We start from the raw sequence: 21892 nt of genomic DNA, 5'->3' as shown, positions 1-21892 counted from the left end.
TGCTTAGCTTCCGAGATCAGACGAGATCGGGCGCGTTCAGGGTGGTATGGCCGTAGACGGGGGCGGGGGCCGCGGGCTGCCTCTTGAGCCGCAGTTTCGCTGGCGCTGGCGCCTTAACGCCAGCCTGGCGGCCGGCCCGCCCCGGCAGGGCCCCCTCGCCCGCCCAGGAAGGGGAAACGGAGGTCTCGGGTATCGGGCGGTGGCGGAAGGTTTGGCGACCACCTCCCAGCCAAGGGCGGCCGTGACCCGGCAAACCCTTCGGCGCTTGGCGCCCCGCCCAACATCCCGCACGTCGCCCACAGGGACGTGGCCCCGGAGGCTTCAGGGCCCGGGGCCCGCGGTCCCTTGGGCATCGGCCCTGCCCGCCCACGCGGCGCTAGGCGCAGCCCGGCCGCAGCCCGGGCCGGCCCTCCTGCCCGACAGCAGCTGGCCCGAAGCCACTGGGAGCCACCATTGAGTCGCCACGGCCCCTCAGCCCCGGCAAGGCCACCCCTGCCCCACACCCCCCGCCGAGCTCAGGACCCCGCCCCTGGTGGCCGGCAGGCCCGGGGAAGCGGCCCCTGCCCTCGATCCCGCTCCCGCACCCGGCCGCGGTGACACGCCAGAGGGGCGGGGTGGGGGGGGGCTTTTGTCGGAGGGAGCTGTGGAGGGACACACCGGCACACAGGTGGCGGCGCCGGGGCTGGGCGCCGGTGGGGGCGGCCAGGTGCAGGTCGAGGGGCTCGTGGGCCGAAAGGACGGCAACTGGGCCCGCGGCAGAGTCTGGGTCTGGAGGGCTCTGAGCCTCCATCCGCTCTGGTGCCTCGGGGCTACCGGCCCGAAGCCTGGTAGCGCGACACCCCACCGGCCCACAGACGTAGCCTCCCCAGCTGTGCTCACAGCGAGTCCAACCGCAGCCTGCACCCCTCCACGGGACACTTGGATTACTCCCGCGATCCCCACGAGGTGCGGCACCCGGCGGCCGAATGGGCTGAGATCCTGCCCTTGCGGCGCCCTGTGGCCACCTCCGCCTCCCTCACGGTACTGGCCGAGGCCTCGGACCAGCGGGCCCCGGCTCCCAGCTCAGCGCTGCTCCTCCGCCCCTCTCACCTCCTGCCCGACGTCCAGGCTACCGAGCACCCTCCACCCCCGCCCACCTTCATGCCACTCAGCCGGAACCCAGGAGGCAATGCCAACTACCAGGTGTATGACAGTCTGGTGCTGAAGCGGCAACCGCAGGAGGCCCAAGCGCGGGCCAACTCGCTGCTGCCTTCCACCTCGGCCTCCAGGCCCTCTCTGCACGGGAGCCAGACTGGGAAAATGAACTTACCAGCAGCAAATGGGGGCGGGGGCAGGGGCAGGGGGCGGCAGGGCATGGAGAGAGGAATAAAGAGCGCCAGAGTCCAGGAAACATTGGTGGTCTGTGGCTTGGAAGCGCCACTCCTTCTGCCAGCCTGGGTCCCTGCGCTTGGCTTCCTGCAATAAGAAGCCAGTGTCCCCTTCTTGGCCTGAGGGTCCCTTTGGTTTAGTGGCCACAGTTCTGCCAGCAGGCCCCTCCTGGTCCTATACCATGCACTAAGTACATCTGCAGCTGCAGACTCCAAACCCCTGGTCTCTGGGCACCTCCTCTGTGTCTCAGCTGTCCCTGTCCACAGAGAGCCTCATACAAGAAGTTGCTTCCAAACTGGGAGGTTCCACATCTGGGCAGGTCCAGCTCCAGGCCCAGTGAAGGGCATGAAGAAGGCTGAGGCTCTGGACTCCAGCCAGGCCTTCAGCAGGCCTCTGAGGCCCAGGTCTTCCTAGTCTCAAGAGGGGCCAAGAGACGCAATGTGTCATTTGAACAAGTGAGTCAGTGGGCGGTGAGCGAATGAATGACCGCTCGAGGGGATGTATGCCGGCCACCGGGCCCTGTTTGACTGTCCAGGCTCAGCTTACCTGACCCTGGTTACCAGGGAATGCCACTCTGGGCCCTCCTTTTCATCCCCCTCCCTCACTGTGACCTCACCACCTGCCCCATTATGACCCAGTCTGGCTCCCAGTTAAAACTGGAGGGCAGGGGGCCCAGGCAGTCCTGGGACCAACGGCCATGGGTGAGCGAAACTACTACCGAGCCGAGCCGTTCACTGGCCCCATCCCCAGGAAATGCCAGGAGCAAGGATACTCAATTCTTCTGAGCCCGGTCAGCTTCATCTTGCTCAACGTGGGGATCAACGTGGTGACTATGGTCAGGGCAGGATCTGTGCAGCGCGGTTGGGGGAGCCCTGGGGTCTTGAAGGGGCTGAGGTGGGAGGGCTGCTGGGGTGTGACCGGACAAGGGTTGGATTTCAGGGCTCACCCTGCTCCCGGCCTCCCCCCTCCCCTTCTTCCCTCAACTCTGGAGGCATCTGAAGAGATTCTTGCGGGCACTTTTCAATCGTATTTTCCACAAAGGTGAGTGGGCGCCGGCGTGGGTTCAGGGGATGTGGGCCTGTCCCCTTTCTTCTATCCCTGCCTTGATTCTCAGCCCCTCAGGAACCCAGGCCCTGACCCATCTCGCCTTTCCCCACAGACAAGCAAGCCAGCTGTGTAAGGCAGCCATCGCATGTGCATGCGCTGCTCCGTGGATCCCAAGAACCTGTGCTCAAGAGTTTCTTCCCGCTTCTGCCATCGCCCAAGCTTCCTGCTCGGGCAGGCAAACCACCTTGACTACTGCCTGCAGCGGGGCACGGCGGGGGCGGAGCCGGCGGCCCCCGCCGCGGGCGAGTAAAGGAGAAGGCGGGCGGAGCGGGAGGCAAAAAGCCTACAGCACCCGGTATTCCCAGGCGGTCTCCCATCCAAGTACTAACCAGGCCCGACCCTGCTTAGCTTCTGAGATCAACGAGATCGGGCGCGTTCAGGGTGGTATGGCCGTAGACGGGGGCGGGGGCCGCGGGCTGCCTCTTGAGCCGCAGTTTCGCTGGCGCTGGCGCCTTAACGCCAGCCTGGCGGCCGGCCCGCCCCGGCAGGGCCCCCTCGCCCGCCCAGGCAGGGGGAACGGAGGTCTCGGGTATCGGGCGGCGGCGGAGGGTTTGGCGACCACCTCCCAGCCCAGGGCGGCCGTGACCCGGCAAACCCTTCGGCGCTTGGCGCCCCGCCCAACATCCCGCACGTCGCCCACAGGGACGTGGCCCCGGAGGCTTCAGGGCCCGGGGCCCGCGGTCCCTTGGGCATCGGCCCTGCCCGCCCACGCGGCGCTAGGCGCAGCCCGGCCGCAGCCCGGGCCGGCCCTCCTGCCCGACAGCAGCTGGCCCGAAGCCACTGGGAGCCACCATTGAGTCGCCACGGCCCCTCAGCCCCGGCAAGGCCACCCTTGCCCCCACACCCCCCGCCGAGCTCAGGACCCCGCCCCTGGTGGCCGGCAGGCCCGGGGAAGCGGCCCCTGCCCTCGATCCCGCTCCCGCACCCGGCCGCGGTGACACGCCAGAGGGGCGGGGTGGGGGGGGGGCTTTTGTCGGAGGGAGCTGTGGAGGGACACACCGGCACACAGGTGGCGGCGCCGGGGCTGGGCGCCGGTGGGGGCGGCCAGGTGCTGGTCGAGGGGCTCGCGGCCCGAAAGGACGGCAGCTGGGCCCGCGGCGGAGTCTGGGTCCGGGCCGGCCACCCCGGGAGCGTCTGGGGTGCGGCTGCCTTCCAGGGCCGCCTTCTGGCCGCCTGGCCGGCCGGGCCGGCGGGGAGCGCCCCCGCCGGCGCGCGCCGTGGTGGGAGGGGCCTGAGGAGGTGGGGCCTGCAGCGCGGCCCGGCGGGGGCGGAGCCGGCGGCCCCCGCCGCGGGCGAGTAAAGGAGAAGGCGGGCGGAGCGGGAGGCAAAAAGCCTGCAGCACCCGGTATTCCCAGGCGGTCTCCCATCCAAGTACTAACCAGGCCCGACCCTGCTTAGCTTCCGAGATCAGACGAGATCGGGCGCGTTCAGGGTGGTATGGCCGTAGACGGGGGCGGGGGCCGCGGGCTGCCTCTTGAGCCGCAGTTTCGCTGGCGCTGGCGCCTTAACGCCAGCCTGGCGGCCGGCCCGCCCCGGCAGGGCCCCCTCGCCCGCCCAGGAAGGGGAAACGGAGGTCTCGGGTATCGGGCGGTGGCGGAAGGTTTGGCGACCACCTCCCAGCCAAGGGCGGCCGTGACCCGGCAAACCCTTCGGCGCTTGGCGCCCCGCCCAACATCCCGCACGTCGCCCACAGGGACGTGGCCCCGGAGGCTTCAGGGCCCGGGGCCCGCGGTCCCTTGGGCATCGGCCCTGCCCGCCCACGCGGCGCTAGGCGCAGCCCGGCCGCAGCCCGGGCCGGCCCTCCTGCCCGACAGCAGCTGGCCCGAAGCCACTGGGAGCCACCATTGAGTCGCCACGGCCCCTCAGCCCCGGCAAGGCCACCCCTGCCCCACACCCCCCGCCGAGCTCAGGACCCCGCCCCTGGTGGCCGGCAGGCCCGGGGAAGCGGCCCCTGCCCTCGATCCCGCTCCCGCACCCGGCCGCGGTGACACGCCAGAGGGGCGGGGTGGGGGGGGGCTTTTGTCGGAGGGAGCTGTGGAGGGACACACCGGCACACAGGTGGCGGCGCCGGGGCTGGGCGCCGGTGGGGGCGGCCAGGTGCAGGTCGAGGGGCTCGTGGGCCGAAAGGACGGCAACTGGGCCCGCGGCAGAGTCTGGGTCTGGAGGGCTCTGAGCCTCCATCCGCTCTGGTGCCTCGGGGCTACCGGCCCGAAGCCTGGTAGCGCGACACCCCACCGGCCCACAGACGTAGCCTCCCCAGCTGTGCTCACAGCGAGTCCAACCGCAGCCTGCACCCCTCCACGGGACACTTGGATTACTCCCGCGATCCCCACGAGGTGCGGCACCCGGCGGCCGAATGGGCTGAGATCCTGCCCTTGCGGCGCCCTGTGGCCACCTCCGCCTCCCTCACGGTACTGGCCGAGGCCTCGGACCAGCGGGCCCCGGCTCCCAGCTCAGCGCTGCTCCTCCGCCCCTCTCACCTCCTGCCCGACGTCCAGGCTACCGAGCACCCTCCACCCCCGCCCACCTTCATGCCACTCAGCCGGAACCCAGGAGGCAATGCCAACTACCAGGTGTATGACAGTCTGGTGCTGAAGCGGCAACCGCAGGAGGCCCAAGCGCGGGCCAACTCGCTGCTGCCTTCCACCTCGGCCTCCAGGCCCTCTCTGCACGGGAGCCAGACTGGGAAAATGAACTTACCAGCAGCAAATGGGGGCGGGGGCAGGGGCAGGGGGCGGCAGGGCATGGAGAGAGGAATAAAGAGCGCCAGAGTCCAGGAAACATTGGTGGTCTGTGGCTTGGAAGCGCCACTCCTTCTGCCAGCCTGGGTCCCTGCGCTTGGCTTCCTGCAATAAGAAGCCAGTGTCCCCTTCTTGGCCTGAGGGTCCCTTTGGTTTAGTGGCCACAGTTCTGCCAGCAGGCCCCTCCTGGTCCTATACCATGCACTAAGTACATCTGCAGCTGCAGACTCCAAACCCCTGGTCTCTGGGCACCTCCTCTGTGTCTCAGCTGTCCCTGTCCACAGAGAGCCTCATACAAGAAGTTGCTTCCAAACTGGGAGGTTCCACATCTGGGCAGGTCCAGCTCCAGGCCCAGTGAAGGGCATGAAGAAGGCTGAGGCTCTGGACTCCAGCCAGGCCTTCAGCAGGCCTCTGAGGCCCAGGTCTTCCTAGTCTCAAGAGGGGCCAAGAGACGCAATGTGTCATTTGAACAAGTGAGTCAGTGGGCGGTGAGCGAATGAATGACCGCTCGAGGGGATGTATGCCGGCCACCGGGCCCTGTTTGACTGTCCAGGCTCAGCTTACCTGACCCTGGTTACCAGGGAATGCCACTCTGGGCCCTCCTTTTCATCCCCCTCCCTCACTGTGACCTCACCACCTGCCCCATTATGACCCAGTCTGGCTCCCAGTTAAAACTGGAGGGCAGGGGGCCCAGGCAGTCCTGGGACCAACGGCCATGGGTGAGCGAAACTACTACCGAGCCGAGCCGTTCACTGGCCCCATCCCCAGGAAATGCCAGGAGCAAGGATACTCAATTCTTCTGAGCCCGGTCAGCTTCATCTTGCTCAACGTGGGGATCAACGTGGTGACTATGGTCAGGGCAGGATCTGTGCAGCGCGGTTGGGGGAGCCCTGGGGTCTTGAAGGGGCTGAGGTGGGAGGGCTGCTGGGGTGTGACCGGACAAGGGTTGGATTTCAGGGCTCACCCTGCTCCCGGCCTCCCCCCTCCCCTTCTTCCCTCAACTCTGGAGGCATCTGAAGAGATTCTTGCGGGCACTTTTCAATCGTATTTTCCACAAAGGTGAGTGGGCGCCGGCGTGGGTTCAGGGGATGTGGGCCTGTCCCCTTTCTTCTATCCCTGCCTTGATTCTCAGCCCCTCAGGAACCCAGGCCCTGACCCATCTCGCCTTTCCCCACAGACAAGCAAGCCAGCTGTGTAAGGCAGCCATCGCATGTGCATGCGCTGCTCCGTGGATCCCAAGAACCTGTGCTCAAGAGTTTCTTCCCGCTTCTGCCATCGCCCAAGCTTCCTGCTCGGGCAGGCAAACCACCTTGACTACTGCCTGCAGCGGGGCCCGGCGGGGGCGGAGCCGGCGGCCCCCGCCGCGGGCGAGTAAAGGAGAAGGCGGGCGGAGCGGGAGGCAAAAAGCCTACAGCACCCGGTATTCCCAGGCGGTCTCCCATCCAAGTACTAACCAGGCCCGACCCTGCTTAGCTTCTGAGATCAACGAGATCGGGCGCGTTCAGGGTGGTATGGCCGTAGACGGGGGCGGGGGCCGCGGGCTGCCTCTTGAGCCGCAGTTTCGCTGGCGCTGGCGCCTTAACGCCAGCCTGGCGGCCGGCCCGCCCCGGCAGGGCCCCCTCGCCCGCCCAGGCAGGGGGAACGGAGGTCTCGGGTATCGGGCGGCGGCGGAGGGTTTGGCGACCACCTCCCAGCCCAGGGCGGCCGTGACCCGGCAAACCCTTCGGCGCTTGGCGCCCCGCCCAACATCCCGCACGTCGCCCACAGGGACGTGGCCCCGGAGGCTTCAGGGCCCGGGGCCCGCGGTCCCTTGGGCATCGGCCCTGCCCGCCCACGCGGCGCTAGGCGCAGCCCGGCCGCAGCCCGGGCCGGCCCTCCTGCCCGACAGCAGCTGGCCCGAAGCCACTGGGAGCCACCATTGAGTCGCCACGGCCCCTCAGCCCCGGCAAGGCCACCCTTGCCCCCACACCCCCCGCCGAGCTCAGGACCCCGCCCCTGGTGGCCGGCAGGCCCGGGGAAGCGGCCCCTGCCCTCGATCCCGCTCCCGCACCCGGCCGCGGTGACACGCCAGAGGGGCGGGGTGGGGGGGGGGCTTTTGTCGGAGGGAGCTGTGGAGGGACACACCGGCACACAGGTGGCGGCGCCGGGGCTGGGCGCCGGTGGGGGCGGCCAGGTGCTGGTCGAGGGGCTCGCGGCCCGAAAGGACGGCAGCTGGGCCCGCGGCGGAGTCTGGGTCCGGGCCGGCCACCCCGGGAGCGTCTGGGGTGCGGCTGCCTTCCAGGGCCGCCTTCTGGCCGCCTGGCCGGCCGGGCCGGCGGGGAGCGCCCCCGCCGGCGCGCGCCGTGGTGGGAGGGGCCTGAGGAGGTGGGGCCTGCAGCGCGGCCCGGCGGGGGCGGAGCCGGCGGCCCCCGCCGCGGGCGAGTAAAGGAGAAGGCGGGCGGAGCGGGAGGCAAAAAGCCTGCAGCACCCGGTATTCCCAGGCGGTCTCCCATCCAAGTACTAACCAGGCCCGACCCTGCTTAGCTTCCGAGATCAGACGAGATCGGGCGCGTTCAGGGTGGTATGGCCGTAGACGGGGGCGGGGGCCGCGGGCTGCCTCTTGAGCCGCAGTTTCGCTGGCGCTGGCGCCTTAACGCCAGCCTGGCGGCCGGCCCGCCCTGGCAGGGCCCCCTCGCCCGCCCAGGAAGGGGGAACGGAGGTCTCGGGTATCGGGCGGTGGCGGAAGGTTTGGCGACCACCTCCCAGCCCAGGGCGGCCGTGACCCGGCAAACCCTTCGGCGCTTGGCGCCCCGCCCAACATCCCGCACGTCGCCCACAGGGACGTGGCCCCGGAGGCTTCAGGGCCCGGGGCCCGCGGTCCCTTGGGCATCGGCCCTGCCCGCCCACGCGGCGCTAGGCGCAGCCCGGCCGCAGCCCGGGCCGGCCCTCCTGCCCGACAGCAGCTGGCCCGAAGCCACTGGGAGCCACCATTGAGTCGCCACGGCCCCTCAGCCCCGGCAAGGCCACCCCTGCCCCACACCCCCCGCCGAGCTCAGGACCCCGCCCCTGGTGGCCGGCAGGCCCGGGGAAGCGGCCCCTGCCCTCGATCCCGCTCCCGCACCCGGCCGCGGTGACACGCCAGAGGGGCGGGGTGGGGGGGGGGCTTTTGTCGGAGGGAGCTGTGGAGGGACACACCGGCACACAGGTGGCGGCGCCGGGGCTGGGCGCCGGTGGGGGCGGCCAGGTGCAGGTCGAGGGGCTCGTGGGCCGAAAGGACGGCAACTGGGCCCGCGGCGGAGTCTGGGTCTGGAGGGCTCTGAGCCTCCATCCGCTCTGGTGCCTCGGGGCTACCGGCCCGAAGCCTGGTAGCGCGACACCCCACCGGCCCACAGACGTAGCCTCCCCAGCTGTGCTCACAGCGAGTCCAACCGCAGCCTGCACCCCTCCACGGGACACTTGGATTACTCCCGCGATCCCCACGAGGTGCGGCACCCGGCGGCCGAATGGGCTGAGATCCTGCCCTTGCGGCGCCCTGTGGCCACCTCCGCCTCCCTCACGGTACTGGCCGAGGCCTCGGACCAGCGGGCCCCGGCTCCCAGCTCAGCGCTGCTCCTCCGCCCCTCTCACCTCCTGCCCGACGTCCAGGCTACCGAGCACCCTCCACCCCCGCCCACCTTCATGCCACTCAGCCGGAACCCAGGAGGCAATGCCAACTACCAGGTGTATGACAGTCTGGTGCTGAAGCGGCAACCGCAGGAGGCCCAAGCGCGGGCCAACTCGCTGCTGCCTTCCACCTCGGCCTCCAGGCCCTCTCTGCACGGGAGCCAGACTGGGAAAATGAACTTACCAGCAGCAAATGGGGGCGGGGGCAGGGGCAGGGGGCGGCAGGGCATGGAGAGAGGAATAAAGAGCGCCAGAGTCCAGGAAACATTGGTGGTCTGTGGCTTGGAAGCGCCACTCCTTCTGCCAGCCTGGGTCCCTGCGCTTGGCTTCCTGCAATAAGAAGCCAGTGTCCCCTTCTTGGCCTGAGGGTCCCTTTGGTTTAGTGGCCACAGTTCTGCCAGCAGGCCCCTCCTGGTCCTATACCATGCACTAAGTACATCTGCAGCTGCAGACTCCAAACCCCTGGTCTCTGGGCACCTCCTCTGTGTCTCAGCTGTCCCTGTCCACAGAGAGCCTCATACAAGAAGCTGCTTCCAAACTGGGAGGTTCCACATCTGGGCAGGTCCAGCTCCAGGCCCAGTGAAGGGCATGAAGAAGGCTGAGGCTCTGGACTCCAGCCAGGCCTTCAGCAGGCCTCTGAGGCCCAGGTCTTCCTAGTCTCAAGAGGGGCCAAGAGACGCAATGTGTCATTTGAACAAGTGAGTCAGTGGGCGGTGAGCGAATGAATGACCGCTCGAGGGGATGTATGCCGGCCACCGGGCCCTGTTTGACTGTCCAGGCTCAGCTTACCTGACCCTGGTTACCAGGGAATGCCACTCTGGGCCCTCCTTTTCATCCCCCTCCCTCACTGTGACCTCACCACCTGCCCCATTATGACCCAGTCTGGCTCCCAGTTAAAACTGGAGGGTAGGGGGCCCAGGCAGTCCTGGGACCAACGGCCATGGGTGAGCGAAACTACTACCGAGCCGAGCCGTTCACTGGCCCCATCCCCAGGAAATGCCAGGAGCAAGGATACTCAATTCTTCTGAGCCCGGTCAGCTTCATCTTGCTCAACGTGGGGATCAACGTGGTGACTATGGTCAGGGCAGGATCTGTGCAGCGCGGTTGGGGGAGCCCTGGGGTCTTGAAGGGGCTGAGGTGGGAGGGCTGCTGGGGTGTGACCGGACAAGGGTTGGATTTCAGGGCTCACCCTGCTCCCGGCCTCCCCCCTCCCCTTCTTCCCTCAACTCTGGAGGCATCTGAAGAGATTCTTGCGGGCACTTTTCAATCGTATTTTCCACAAAGGTGAGTGGGCGCCGGCGTGGGTTCAGGGGATGTGGGCCTGTCCCCTTTCTTCTATCCCTGCCTTGATTCTCAGCCCCTCAGGAACCCAGGCCCTGACCCATCTCGCCTTTCCCCACAGACAAGCAAGCCAGCTGTGTAAGGCAGCCATCGCATGTGCATGCGCTGCTCCGTGGATCCCAAGAACCTGTGCTCAAGAGTTTCTTCCCGCTTCTGCCATCGCCCAAGCTTCCTGCTCGGGCAGGCAAACCACCTTGACTACTGCCTGCAGCGGGGCCCGGCGGGGGCGGAGCCGGCGGCCCCCCGCCGCGGGCGAGTAAAGGAGAAGGCGGGCGGAGCGGGAGGCAAAAAGCCTACAGCACCCGGTATTCCCAGGCGGTCTCCCATCCAAGTACTAACCAGGCCCGACCCTGCTTAGCTTCCGAGATCAGACGAGATCGGGCGCGTTCAGGGTGGTATGGCCGTAGACGGGGGCGGGGGCCGCGGGCTGCCTCTTGAGCCGCAGTTTCGCTGGCGCTGGCGCCTTAACGCCAGCCTGGCGGCCGGCCCGCCCCGGCAGGGCCCCCTCGCCCGCCCAGGCAGGGGGAACGGAGGTCTCGGGTATCGGGCGGCGGCGGAGGGTTTGGGGACCACCTCCCAGCCCAGGGCGGCCGTGACCCGGCAAACCCTTCGGCGCTTGGCGCCCCGCCCAACATCCCGCACGTCGCCCACAGGGACGTGGTCCCGGAGGCTTCAGGGCCCGGGGCCCGCGGTCCCTTGGGCATTGGCCCTGCCCGCCCACGCGGCGCTAGGCGCAGCCCGGCCGCAGCCCGGGCCGGCCCTCCTGCCCGACAGCAGCTGGCCCGAAGCCACTGGGAGCCACCATTGAGTCGCCACGGCCCCTCAGCCCCGGCAAGGCCACCCTTGCCCCCACACGCCCCGCCGAGCTCAGGACCCCGCCCCTGGTGGCCGGCAGGCCCGGGGAAGCGGCCCCTGCCCTCGATCCCGCTCCCGCACCCGGCCGCGGTGACACGCCAGAGGGGCGGGGTGGGGGGGGGCTTTTGTCGGAGGGAGCTGTGGAGGGACACACTGGCACACAGGTGGCGGCGCCGGGGCTGGGCGCCGGTGGGGGCGGCCAGGTGCAGGTCGAGGGGCTCGTGGGCCGAAAGGACGGCAACTGGGCCCGCGGCGGAGTCTGGGTCTGGAGGGCTCTGAGCCTCCATCCGCTCTGGTGCCTCGGGGCTACCGGCCCGAAGCCTGGTAGCGCGACACCCCACCGGCCCACAGACGTAGCCTCCCCAGCTGTGCTCACAGCGAGTCCAACCGCAGCCTGCACCCCTCCACGGGACACTTGGATTACTCCCGCGATCCCCACGAGGTGCGGCACCCGGCGGCCGAATGGGCTGAGATCCTGCCCTTGCGGCGCCCTGTGGCCACCTCCGCCTCCCTCACGGTACTGGCCGAGGCCTCGGACCAGCGGGCCCCGGCTCCCAGCTCAGCGCTGCTCCTCCGCCCCTCTCACCTCCTGCCCGACGTCCAGGCTACCGAGCACCCTCCACCCCCGCCCACCTTCATGCCACTCAGCCGGAACCCAGGAGGCAATGCCAACTACCAGGTGTATGACAGTCTGGTGCTGAAGCGGCAACCGCAGGAGGCCCAAGCGCGGGCCAACTCGCTGCTGCCTTCCACCTCGGCCTCCAGGCCCTCTCTGCACGGGAGCCAGACTGGGAAAATGAACTTACCAGCAGCAAATGGGGGCGGGGGCAGGGGCAGGGGGCGGCAGGGCATGGAGAGAGGAATAAAGAGCGCCAGAGTCCAGGAAACATTGGTGGTCTGTGGCTTGGAAGCGCCACTCCTTCTGCCAGCCTGGGTCCCTGCGCTTGGCTTCCTGCAATAAGAAGCCAGTGTCCCCTTCTTGGCCTGAGGGTCCCTTTGGTTTAGTGGCCACAGTTCTGCCAGCAGGCCCCTCCTGGTCCTATACCATGCACTAAGTACATCTGCAGCTGCAGACTCCAAACCCCTGGTCTCTGGGCACCTCCTCTGTGTCTCAGCTGTCCCTGTCCACAGAGAGCCTCATACAAGAAGCTGCTTCCAAACTGGGAGGTTCCACATCTGGGCAGGTCCAGCTCCAGGCCCAGTGAAGGGCATGAAGAAGGCTGAGGCTCTGGACTCCAGCCAGGCCTTCAGCAGGCCTCTGAGGCCCAGGTCTTCCTAGTCTCAAGAGGGGCCAAGAGACGCAATGTGTCATTTGAACAAGTGAGTCAGTGGGCGGTGAGCGAATGAATGACCGCTCGAGGGGATGTATGCCGGCCACCGGGCCCTGTTTGACTGTCCAGGCTCAGCTTACCTGACCCTGGTTACCAGGGAATGCCACTCTGGGCCCTCCTTTTCATCCCCCTCCCTCACTGTGACCTCACCACCTGCCCCATTATGACCCAGTCTGGCTCCCAGTTAAAACTGGAGGGTAGGGGGCCCAGGCAGTCCTGGGACCAACGGCCATGGGTGAGCGAAACTACTACCGAGCCGAGCCGTTCACTGGCCCCATCCCCAGGAAATGCCAGGAGCAAGGATACTCAATTCTTCTGAGCCCGGTCAGCTTCATCTTGCTCAACGTGGGGATCAACGTGGTGACTATGGTCAGGGCAGGATCTGTGCAGCGCGGTTGGGGGAGCCCTGGGGTCTTGAAGGGGCTGAGGTGGGAGGGCTGCTGGGGTGTGACCGGACAAGGGTTGGATTTCAGGGCTCACCCTGCTCCCGGCCTCCCCCCTCCCCTTCTTCCCTCAACTCTGGAGGCATCTGAAGAGATTCTTGCGGGCACTTTTCAATCGTATTTTCCACAAAGGTGAGTGGGCGCCGGCGTGGGTTCAGGGGATGTGGGCCTGTCCCCTTTCTTCTATCCCTGCCTTGATTCTCAGCCCCTCAGGAACCCAGGCCCTGACCCATCTCGCCTTTCCCCACAGACAAGCAAGCCAGCTGTGTAAGGCAGCCATCGCATGTGCATGCGCTGCTCCGTGGATCCCAAGAACCTGTGCTCAAGAGTTTCTTCCCGCTTCTGCCATCGCCCAAGCTTCCTGCTCGGGCAGGCAAACCACCTTGACTACTGCCTGCAGCGGGGCCCGGCGGGGGCGGAGCCGGCGGCCCCCCGCCGCGGGCGAGTAAAGGAGAAGGCGGGCGGAGCGGGAGGCAAAAAGCCTACAGCACCCGGTATTCCCAGGCGGTCTCCCATCCAAGTACTAACCAGGCCCGACCCTGCTTAGCTTCCGAGATCAGACGAGATCGGGCGCGTTCAGGGTGGTATGGCCGTAGACGGGGGCGGGGGCCGCGGGCTGCCTCTTGAGCCGCAGTTTCGCTGGCGCTGGCGCCTTAACGCCAGCCTGGCGGCCGGCCCGCCCCGGCAGGGCCCCCTCGCCCGCCCAGGCAGGGGGAACGGAGGTCTCGGGTATCGGGCGGCGGCGGAGGGTTTGGGGACCACCTCCCAGCCCAGGGCGGCCGTGACCCGGCAAACCCTTCGGCGCTTGGCGCCCCGCCCAACATCCCGCACGTCGCCCACAGGGACGTGGTCCCGGAGGCTTCAGGGCCCGGGGCCCGCGGTCCCTTGGGCATTGGCCCTGCCCGCCCACGCGGCGCTAGGCGCAGCCCGGCCGCAGCCCGGGCCGGCCCTCCTGCCCGACAGCAGCTGGCCCGAAGCCACTGGGAGCCACCATTGAGTCGCCACGGCCCCTCAGCCCCGGCAAGGCCACCCTTGCCCCCACACGCCCCGCCGAGCTCAGGACCCCGCCCCTGGTGGCCGGCAGGCCCGGGGAAGCGGCCCCTGCCCTCGATCCCGCTCCCGCACCCGGCCGCGGTGACACGCCAGAGGGGCGGGGTGGGGGGGGGCTTTTGTCGGAGGGAGCTGTGGAGGGACACACTGGCACACAGGTGGCGGCGCCGGGGCTGGGCGCCGGTGGGGGCGGCCAGGTGCAGGTCGAGGGGCTCGTGGGCCGAAAGGACGGCAACTGGGCCCGCGGCGGAGTCTGGGTCTGGAGGGCTCTGAGCCTCCATCCGCTCTGGTGCCTCGGGGCTACCGGCCCGAAGCCTGGTAGCGCGACACCCCACCGGCCCACAGACGTAGCCTCCCCAGCTGTGCTCACAGCGAGTCCAACCGCAGCCTGCACCCCTCCACGGGACACTTGGATTACTCCCGCGATCCCCACGAGGTGCGGCACCCGGCGGCCGAATGGGCTGAGATCCTGCCCTTGCGGCGCCCTGTGGCCACCTCCGCCTCCCTCACGGTACTGGCCGAGGCCTCGGACCAGCGGGCCCCGGCTCCCAGCTCAGCGCTGCTCCTCCGCCCCTCTCACCTCCTGCCCGACGTCCAGGCTACCGAGCACCCTCCACCCCCGCCCACCTTCATGCCACTCAGCCGGAACCCAGGAGGCAATGCCAACTACCAGGTGTATGACAGTCTGGTGCTGAAGCGGCAACCGCAGGAGGACCAAGGGCGGGCCAACTCGCTGCTGCCTTCCACCTCGGCCTCCAGGCCCTCTCTGCACGGGAGCCAGACTGGGAAAATGAACTTACCAGCAGCAAATGGGGGCGGGGGCAGGGGCAGGGGGCGGCAGGGCATGGAGAGAGGAATAAAGAGCGCCAGAGTCCAGGAAACATTGGTGGTCTGTGGCTTGGAAGCGCCACTCCTTCTGCCAGCCTGGGTCCCTGCGCTTGGCTTCCTGCAATAAGAAGCCAGTGTCCCCTTCTTGGCCTGAGGGTCCCTTTGGTTTAGTGGCCACAGTTCTGCCAGCAGGCCCCTCCTGGTCCTATACCATGCACTAAGTACATCTGTAGCTGCAGACTCCAAACCCCTGGTCTCTGGGCACCTCCTCTGTGTCTCAGCTGTCCCTGTCCACAGAGAGCCTCATACAAGAAGCTGCTTCCAAACTGGGAGGTTCCACATCTGGGCAGGTCCAGCTCCAGGCCCAGTGAAGGGCATGAAGAAGGCTGAGGCTCTGGACTCCAGCCAGGCCTTCAGCAGGCCTCTGAGGCCCAGGTCTTCCTAGTCTCAAGAGGGGCCAAGAGACGCAATGTGTCATTTGAACAAGTGAGTCAGTGGGCGGTGAGCGAATGAATGACCGCTCGAGGGGATGTATGCCGGCCACCGGGCCCTGTTTGACTGTCCAGGCTCAGCTTACCTGACCCTGGTTACCAGGGAATGCCACTCTGGGCCCTCCTTTTCATCCCCCTCCCTCACTGTGACCTCACCACCTGCCCCATTATGACCCAGTCTGGCTCCCAGTTAAAACTGGAGGGCAGGGGGCCCAGGCAGTCCTGGGACCAACGGCCATGGGTGAGCGAAACTACTACCGAGCCGAGCCGTTCACTGGCCCCATCCCCAGGAAATGCCAGGAGCAAGGATACTCAATTCTTCTGAGCCCGGTCAGCTTCATCTTGCTCAACGTGGGGATCAACGTGGTGACTATGGTCAGGGCAGGATCTGTGCAGCGCGGTTGGGGGAGCCCTGGGGTCTTGAAGGGGCTGAGGTGGGAGGGCTGCTGGGGTGTGACCGGACAAGGGTTGGATTTCAGGGCTCACCCTGCTCCCGGCCTCCCCCCTCCCCTTCTTCCCTCAACTCTGGAGGCATCTGAAGAGATTCTTGCGGGCACTTTTCAATCGTATTTTCCACAAAGGTGAGTGGGCGCCGGCGTGGGTTCAGGGGATGTGGGCCTGTCCCCTTTCTTCTATCCCTGCCTTGATTCTCAGCCCCTCAGGAACCCAGGCCCTGACCCATCTCGCCTTTCCCCACAGACAAGCAAGCCAGCTGTGTAAGGCAGCCATCGCATGTGCATGCGCTGCTCCGTGGATCCCAAGAACCTGTGCTCAAGAGTTTCTTCCCGCTTCTGCCATCGCCCAAGCTTCCTGCTCGGGCAGGCAAACCACCTTGACTACTGCCTGCAGCGGGGCCCGGCGGGGGCGGAGCCGGCGGCCCCCGCCGCGGGCGAGTAAAGGAGAAGGCGGGCGGAGCGGGAGGCAAAAAGCCTACAGCACCCGGTATTCCCAGGCGGTCTCCCATCCAAGTACTAACCAGGCCCGACCCTGCTTAGCTTCCGAGATCAGACGAGATCGGGCGCGTTCAGGGTGGTATGGCCGTAGACGGGGGCGGGGGCCGCGGGCTGCCTCTTGAGCCGCAGTTTCGCTGGCGCTGGCGCCTTAACGCCAGCCTGGCGGCCGGCCCGCCCCGGCAGGGCCCCCTCGCCCGCCCAGGCAGGGGGAACGGAGGTCTCGGGTATCGGGCGGCGGCGGAGGGTTTGGCGACCACCTCCCAGCCCAGGGCGGCCGTGACCCGGCAAACCCTTCGGCGCTTGGCGCCCCGCCCAACATCCCGCACGTCGCCCACAGGGACGTGGTCCCGGAGGCTTCAGGGCCCGGGGCCCGCGGTCCCTTGGGCATCGGCCCTGCCCGCCCACGCGGCGCTAGGCGCAGCCCGGCCGCAGCCCGGGCCGGCCCTCCTGCCCGACAGCAGCTGGCCCGAAGCCACTGGGAGCCACCATTGAGTCGCCACGGCCCCTCAGCCCCGGCAAGGCCACCCTTGCCCCCACACGCCCCGCCGAGCTCAGGACCCCGCCCCTGGTGGCCGGCAGGCCCGGGGAAGCGGCCCCTGCCCTCGATCCCGCTCCCGCACCCGGCCGCGGTGACACGCCAGAGGGGCGGGGTGGGGGGGGGCTTTTGTCGGAGGGAGCTGTGGAGGGACACACTGGCACACAGGTGGCGGCGCCGGGGCTGGGCGCCGGTGGGGGCGGCCAGGTGCAGGTCGAGGGGCTCGTGGGCCGAAAGGACGGCAACTGGGCCCGCGGCGGAGTCTGGGTCTGGAGGGCTCTGAGCCTCCATCCGCTCTGGTGCCTCGGGGCTACCGGCCCGAAGCCTGGTAGCGCGACACCCCACCGGCCCACAGACGTAGCCTCCCCAGCTGTGCTCACAGCGAGTCCAACCGCAGCCTGCACCCCTCCACGGGACACTTGAATTACTCCCGCGATCCCCACGAGGTGCGGCACCCGGCGGCCGAATGGGCTGAGATCCTACCCTTGCGGCGCCCTGTGGCCACCTCCGCCTCCCTCACGGTACTGGCCGAGGCCTCGGACCAGCGGGCCCCGGCTCCCAGCTCAGCGCTGCTCCTCCGCCCCTCTCACCTCCTGCCCGACGTCCAGGCTACCGAGCACCCTCCACCCCCGCCCACCTTCATGCCACTCAGCCGGAACCCAGGAGGCAATGCCAACTACCAGGTGTATGACAGTCTGGTGCTGAAGCGGCAACCGCAGGAGGACCAAGCGCGGGCCAACTCGCTGCTGCCTTCCACCTCGGCCTCCAGGCCCTCTCTGCACGGGAGCCAGACTGGGAAAATGAACTTACCAGCAGCAAATGGGGGCGGGGGCAGGGGCAGGGGGCGGCAGGGCATGGAGAGAGGAATAAAGAGCGCCAGAGTCCAGGAAACATTGGTGGTCTGTGGCTTGGAAGCGCCACTCCTTCTGCCAGCCTGGGTCCCTGCGCTTGGCTTCCTGCAATAAGAAGCCAGTGTCCCCTTCTTGGCCTGAGGGTCCCTTTGGTTTAGTGGCCACAGTTCTGCCAGCAGGCCCCTCCTGGTCCTATACCATGCACTAAGTACATCTGCAGCTGCAGACTCCAAACCCCTGGTCTCTGGGCACCTCCTCTGTGTCTCAGCTGTCCCTGTCCACAGAGAGCCTCATACAAGAAGCTGCTTCCAAACTGGGAGGTTCCACATCTGGGCAGGTCCAGCTCCAGGCCCAGTGAAGGGCATGAAGAAGGCTGAGGCTCTGGACTCCAGCCAGGCCTTCAGCAGGCCTCTGAGGCCCAGGTCTTCCTAGTCTCAAGAGGGGCCAAGAGACGCAATGTGTCATTTGAACAAGTGAGTCAGTGGGCGGTGAGCGAATGAATGACCGCTCGAGGGGATGTATGCCGGCCACCGGGCCCTGTTTGACTGTCCAGGCTCAGCTTACCTGACCCTGGTTACCAGGGAATGCCACTCTGGGCCCTCCTTTTCATCCCCCTCCCTCACTGTGACCTCACCACCTGCCCCATTATGACCCAGTCTGGCTCCCAGTTAAAACTGGAGGGCAGGGGGCCCAGGCAGTCCTGGGACCAACGGCCATGGGTGAGCGAAACTACTACCGAGCCGAGCCGTTCACTGGCCCCATCCCCAGGAAATGCCAGGAGCAAGGATACTCAATTCTTCTGAGCCCGGTCAGCTTCATCTTGCTCAACGTGGGGATCAACGTGGTGACTATGGTCAGGGCAGGATCTGTGCAGCGCGGTTGGGGGAGCCCTGGGGTCTTGAAGGGGCTGAGGTGGGAGGGCTGCTGGGGTGTGACCGGACAAGGGTTGGATTTCAGGGCTCACCCTGCTCCCGGCCTCCCCCCTCCCCTTCTTCCCTCAACTCTGGAGGCATCTGAAGAGATTCTTGCGGGCACTTTTCAATCGTATTTTCCACAAAGGTGAGTGGGCGCCGGCGTGGGTTCAGGGGATGTGGGCCTGTCCCCTTTCTTCTATCCCTGCCTTGATTCTCAGCCCCTCAGGAACCCAGGCCCTGACCCATCTCGCCTTTCCCCACAGACAAGCAAGCCAGCTGTGTAAGGCAGCCATCGCATGTGCATGCGCTGCTCCGTGGATCCCAAGAACCTGTGCTCAAGAGTTTCTTCCCGCTTCTGCCATCGCCCAAGCTTCCTGCTCGGGCAGGCAAACCACCTTGACTACTGCCTGCAGCGGGGCCCGGCGGGGGCGGAGCCGGCGGCCCCCGCCGCGGGCGAGTAAAGGAGAAGGCGGGCGGAGCGGGAGGCAAAAAGCCTACAGCACCCGGTATTCCCAGGCGGTCTCCCATCCAAGTACTAACCAGGCCCGACCCTGCTTAGCTTCTGAGATCAACGAGATCGGGCGCGTTCAGGGTGGTATGGCCGTAGACGGGGGCGGGGGCCGCGGGCTGCCTCTTGAGCCGCAGTTTCGCTGGCGCTGGCGCCTTAACGCCAGCCTGGCGGCCGGCCCGCCCCGGCAGGGCCCCCTCGCCCGCCCAGGCAGGGGGAACGGAGGTCTCGGGTATCGGGCGGTGGCGGAAGGTTTGGCGACCACCTCCCAGCCCAGGGCGGCCGTGACCCGGCAAACCCTTCGGCGCTTGGCGCTCCGCCCAACATCCCGCACGTCGCCCACAGGGACGTGGCCCCGGAGGCTTCAGGGCCCGGGGCCCGCGGTCCCTTGGGCATCGGCCCTGCCCGCCCACGCGGCGCTAGGCGCAGCCCGGCCGCAGCCCGGGCCGGCCCTCCTGCCCGACAGCAGCTGGCCCGAAGCCACTGGGAGCCACCATTGAGTCGCCACGGCCCCTCAGCCCCGGCAAGGCCACCCTTGCCCCCACACCCCCCGCCGAGCTCAGGACCCCGCCCCTGGTGGCCGGCAGGCCCGGGGAAGCGGCCCCTGCCCTCGATCCCGCTCCCGCACCCGGCCGCGGTGACACGCCAGAGGGGCGGGGTGGGGGGGGGGGCTTTTGTCGGAGGGAGCTGTGGAGGGACACACCGGCACACAGGTGGCGGCGCCGGGGCTGGGCGCCGGTGGGGGCGGCCAGGTGCAGGTCGAGGGGCTCGCGGGCCGAAAGGACGGCAGCTGGGCCCGCGGCGGAGTCTGGGTCCGGGCCGGCCACCCCGGGAGCGTCTGGGGTGCGGCTGCCTTCCAGGGCCGCCTTCTGGCCGCCTGGCCGGCCGGGCCGGCGGGAAACGCCCCCGCCGGCGCGCGCCGTGGTGGGAGGGGCCTGAGGAGGTGGGGCCTGCAGCGCGGCCCGGCGGGGGCGGAGCCGGCGGCCCCCGCCGCGGGCAAGTAAAGGAGAAGGCGGGCGGAGCGGGAGGCAAAAAGCCTACAGCACCCGGTATTCCCAGGCGGTCTCCCATCCAAGTACTAACCAGGCCCGACCCTGCTTAGCTTCCGAGATCAGACGAGATCGGGCGCGTTCAGGGTGGTATGGCCGTAGACGGGGGCGGGGGCCGCGGGCTGCCTCTTGAGGCCCAGTTTCGCTGGCGCTGGCGCCTTAACGCCAGCCTGGCGGCCGGCCCGCCCCGGCAGGGCCCCCTCGCCCGCCCAGGCAGGGGGAACGGAGGTCTCGGGTATCGGGCGGCGGCGGAGGGTTTGGCGACCACCTCCCAGCCCAGGGCGGCCGTGACCCGGCAAACCCTTCGGCGCTTGGCGCCCCGCCCAACATCCCGCACGTCGCCCACAGGGACGTGGCCCCGGAGGCTTCAGGGCCCGGGGCCCGCGGTCCCTTGGGCATCGGCCCTGCCCGCCCACGCGGCGCTAGGCGCAGCCCGGCCGCAGCCCGGGCCGGCCCTCCTGCCCGACAGCAGCTGGCCCGAAGCCACTGGGAGCCACCATTGAGTCGCCACGGCCCCTCAGCCCCGGCAAGGCCACCCCTGCCCCACACCCCCCGCCGAGCTCAGGACCCCGCCCCTGGTGGCCGGCAGGCCCGGGGAAGCGGCCCCTGCCCTCGATCCCGCTCCCGCACCCGGCCTTGGTGACACGCCAGAGGGGCGGGGGGGGGGGCTTTTGTCAGAGGGAGCTGTGGAGGGACACACCGGCACACAGGTGGCGGCGCCGGGGCTGGGCGCCGGTGGGGGCGGCCAGGTGCAGGTCGAGGGGCTCGTGGGCCGAAAGGACGGCAACTGGGCCCGCGGCGGAGTCTGGGTCTGGAGGGCTCTGAGCCTCCATCCGCTCTGGTGCCTCGGGGCTACCGGCCCGAAGCCTGGTAGCGCGACACCCCACCGGCCCACAGACGTAGCCTCCCCAGCTGTGCTCACAGCGAGTCCAACCGCAGCCTGCACCCCTCCACGGGACACTTGGATTACTCCCGCGATCCCCACGAGGTGCGGCACCCGGCGGCCGAATGGGCTGAGATCCTGCCCTTGCGGCGCCCTGTGGCCACCTCCGCCTCCCTCACGGTACTGGCCGAGGCCTCGGACCAGCGGGCCCCGGCTCCCAGCTCAGCGCTGCTCCTCCGCCCCTCTCACCTCCTGCCCGACGTCCAGGCTACCGAGCACCCTCCACCCCCGCCCACCTTCATGCCACTCAGCCGGAACCCAGGAGGCAATGCCAACTACCAGGTGTATGACAGTCTGGTGCTGAAGCGGCAACCGCAGGAGGACCAAGCGCGGGCCAACTCGCTGCTGCCTTCCACCTCGGCCTCCAGCCCCTCTCTGCACGGGAGCCAGACTGGGAAAATGAACTTACCAGCAGCAAATGGGGGCGGGGGCAGGGGCAGGGGGCGGCAGGGCATGGAGAGAGGAATAAAGAGCGCCAGAGTCCAGGAAACATTGGTGGTCTGTGGCTTGGAAGCGCCACTCCTTCTGCCAGCCTGGGTCCCTGCGCTTGGCTTCCTGCAATAAGAAGCCAGTGTCCCCTTCTTGGCCTGAGGGTCCCTTTGGTTTAGTGGCCACAGTTCTGCCAGCAGGCCCCTCCTGGTCCTATACCATGCACTAAGTACATCTGCAGCTGCAGACTCCAAACCCCTGGTCTCTGGGCACCTCCTCTGTGTCTCAGCTGTCCCTGTCCACAGAGAGCCTCATACAAGAAGCTGCTTCCAAACTGGGAGGTTCCACATCTGGGCAGGTCCAGCTCCAGGCCCAGTGAAGGGCATGAAGAAGGCTGAGGCTCTGGACTCCAGCCAGGCCTTCAGCAGGCCTCTGAGGCCCAGGTCTTCCTAGTCTCAAGAGGGGCCAAGAGACGCAATGTGTCATTTGAACAAGTGAGTCAGTGGGCGGTGA

Source organism: Stenella coeruleoalba, assembly GCF_951394435.1.
Source record: "Stenella coeruleoalba genome assembly, chromosome: 19".
Lineage (NCBI taxonomy): Eukaryota > Metazoa > Chordata > Mammalia > Artiodactyla > Delphinidae > Stenella > Stenella coeruleoalba.
The sequence above is the reverse complement of the archived record's forward strand: the minus strand, read 5'-3'. Positions refer to the sequence as shown.